Genomic DNA, 3,822 nt, shown 5'->3' on the forward strand with positions numbered 1-3,822 from the left:
ATACCACACGGGTATGGCAGGATTATAGACGCAGCAAAGAGGAGAATCATGTCCACTTTGGTGAAAGCAAAAAGAAAGATATCTATGGTAAATAATCACAACTTTACCTTTCTTTCTTTCCTTCTTTCTTTCTAATTTTTTATTTTAAAGATGTGGGGTACAATTCAGGGTTAGGTATACAAATGTTCATTATGTATGCAGGTACCCTTGTGGATGAGGTGTTCCCCCTCTCCCCTGGCAGTTTCCTACTACTGCCAATTACTTTTTTTTTTTTTGAGTCGGAGTCTCACTCTGTCGCCCAGACTGGAGTGCAGTGGCCGCTCCTGGCAACCGCAGCCTCGACCTGCTGGGCTCCGGCGATCCTTTCGCCTCAGCCTTCCGAGTAGCCAGAATTACAGGCGCGCGCTACCAAGCCCGGCTGATTTTTTGATTGATTGTAGAGATGAGGTCTCGCTGCCCAGGTGGGTCTCAAACCCGCGGGCTCAAGCAATCCACTCACCTCAGCCTCCCAAAGGCGCGGGATTACAGGCTGAGCCACCGAGCCCGGCTGCCAATTACTTTCTTATAGTATCACGATAGTTGTTCAAGGTCTGCTTATGAGTGAGAACATGTGATACTCGGTTCTTTGTTTCTGTGAGAACAACTTTAGCTTATAGACATCTCATTTCACTTTTTTCTCTTCATTCTTCAATAAGACAGTGGTGGACTTTTTCAAGCCCAGAAAGCCTCACTCCTTATGCTATAAGAAGTACACAGTCATTTCGTACACGTCAAAATGTATAAACAGGAAGAAAAGCAGATTTGGAGACAGAAAAATGAAGCCCTGGACATTAATTAATAAAACAATGGTTTATGAAGCATGATTTTCAATTTAAGCCACATAGGGTCATCCAAGTGGAGTTTTCCTGTGGGCAACTAGATATCCTGGTCTCAAGCTCAAGGAGAGTTCTGGAGTCAACAACATTTAGGTGACACTAGAAACCTTGAACATAGAGGACACTGGATGGCAGAAGAACAAGCACAGAACCTTTGGAGACATCAGAAAGAAAATTCCTCAGAGTAGAATAAAGAATGATGATGAGCCAGGAAGACTAAGGAGAACTGAGAGAGCGACGTGATAGAAAACAAAGGAAAAAGATATCAAGAAAAAGGAATGGCCAACAGTTTCAGATCCAAAAGAGAGAACATGCAATATAAATCAAAAAGTCACCTACTGATTTTGACAATTGGGTCGCTGGTAATCTCTGGAAGAGATGCTTTCATGGAGTACTGTAGCAGCAAGCCAGATTGCTGATCATTGAGGAGCAGCAGATAGATGAAAAAGTCAAGACAGCTGATGGGAACAACACTTTGAAGATGTTTGGCTGTGAAAGAAGAAGGCACTGTAATAAGAGAGGGATTTTTAAGAAGAAATAGAAAGGTATTTATGTACCAAGAAAAAGAATTAATTAGTGGGGGGGGGAAACAAAGTTAAAAAGATACAGAGTGCAGTGGGACTAATTTGTGGACAAGCTCCCAGAAATAAAAGGAGTATATTTGTCAGCTTAAGCTACTATAACAAAAATTCATAGACTGGGTGGTTTAAATAGTACACATTTATTTCTACAGTTCTGGAGGCTGGGAAATCCAACATCAAGATGTTGGCAGATTCAGTTCCTGGTGAAGGCTCTCTTCCTGGCTTATAAATGGCCACCTTCTTGCTGTATCTTCACAAGAAGAAAATAAAAAGAACTCTGGTCTCCTCCTGTTCTTAAAATGACACTAATCCCTATTATTCAAAGTGACCTGTTCCAATGCAAATCCTATCAAAATACCAATGATATTCTGCACAGAAATAGAAAAAAAAATGCAAAATTTATATGGAATCACAAAAGACTCCAAGTAACCAAAGTAATTGGGAGCAAAAGGAACAAAGCTGGAGGCATCATACTACCTGGCTTCAAAATATACTGCAAAGCTATATTAACCAAAACAGCATGGTATTGACATAAAAATAGACACATAGACCAATGAAATAGAATACAGAACCCAGAAATAAATCTATGCATTTACAGCCAACTGATTTCCAACAAAAGTGCCAAAAATGTGCATTGGAGAAAGAACAGTCTCCTTAATAAATGATGCTTGGAAAATTGGATATTCATGTGCAGAGAATTTCACTAATCCCCTTTTACCACATATAAAAATTAACTCAAAATTGATTAAAGACTTAAATTTAAGACCTGAAACTATGAAAATACTAAAAGAAAACACAGGGGAAATGCTTCAGAACATAGGTCTGGGCAAAAATAATAATAATAATAATGAGACTACAAAACACTACTCAAAGAAGTCAAAGATGACACAAACAAGTAGAAAAACATTCCAGCTCATGGATTGGAAGAATCAACATTGTTAAGATGTCCATTCTACCTAAGGCAAGGCAATCTACAGATTTAACACAATACCCATCAAATTACCAGCAAAATTCTTCTCAGACCTAAAAACAACAATACAGGAAGTCATATGAAAACATAAACAACCAAGAATAGCCAAAACAATCCTCAGTCAAAAAACAAAGCAGGAGGTATCACACTCCCAGACTTTAAGCTTTATTATAAAGCTACAATAATCAAAACAGCCTGGTATTGGTACAAGAACAGGCATATTGACCAATGAAATAGAATTGAGATTCCAGAAGCAAAACCTCAATTTCTCAACCAACTCATCTTCAACAAAGCCTCCACCACACACTACTGGGGAGAGGAGACCCTATTCAGTAAACGGTGCTGAGAAAACTGACTGACAACATGCAGAATATTAAAACAAGATCCCTACCTATCACCTTACACAAGAATCAACACTAAATGGATCAGGTGTAAATGTAAAACCTCAAACTATAAGAACCTTAGAAAATGCAGGAGACACCCTTATGGAAGTTGGAACTGACTACCAATTCCTGATCAAAACCTGAAGTGCCCAGGCCATAAGAGATAAGATAGACAAGTGGGACCTCATTAAACTGACAAGCTTCTGCAAAGCCAAAGAAACCATCAAGAGATCAGGGAGACAGCCCACAGACTGGGAAAAAGTATTTGCCAACTCCATGTCTGACAAGGGCCTAACATCAAGGATCTACAAGGAACTCAAACGTGCTAAAAAGAAAAAAACAAACAGCCCCATTGCAAAGTGGGCAAAAGATATGAATAGACACTTCTCAAACAAAGACATACGAGCAGCCAACAGATACATGAAAAAATGTTCAGACTCACTAGTCATCAAGGAGATGCAAATTAAAACTACACTGAGATACCACCTAACCCCAGTCAGAATGGCCATTATCAATAACTCAAAAAATAACACATACTGGAGAAGATGTGGTGAAAAGGGAACACTTCTACATTGTTGGTGAGATTGTAAACTAGTACAGCCTTTGTGGAAATCAGTGTGGTGATTCCTAAAAGTTCTAAAAAAAATCGACCTTCCAGATGATCTTACAATCCCCCTACTGGGAATATACCCGGAAGAACTAAAATCACTCTGTTAAAAAGATACCTGCACACGTATGTTTATTGCAGCATTTTCCACAATAGCCAGAACATGGAACCAACCGTGCTGCCCATCAAAAGAGGACTGGATAAAAAAAATGTAGTACATATACGCAATGGACTATTACACAGCCATAAAGAAGAACAAAATCATGAACTTCGCAGCAACTTGAACGAACCTAGAGACTATAATACTGAGTGATCGATCACAGAAACAAAGAGCTGAGTATCACATGTTCTCACTCATAAGTGGACCTTGAGCAACTACCATAATACTATCAGGAAAGGATTGACA

The sequence above is a fragment of the Carlito syrichta genome, unplaced genomic scaffold (genome assembly GCF_000164805.1).
Source record: "Carlito syrichta isolate Samal-C Ts95f unplaced genomic scaffold, Tarsius_syrichta-2.0.1 Scaffold304549, whole genome shotgun sequence".
Taxonomy (NCBI): domain Eukaryota; kingdom Metazoa; phylum Chordata; class Mammalia; order Primates; family Tarsiidae; genus Carlito; species Carlito syrichta.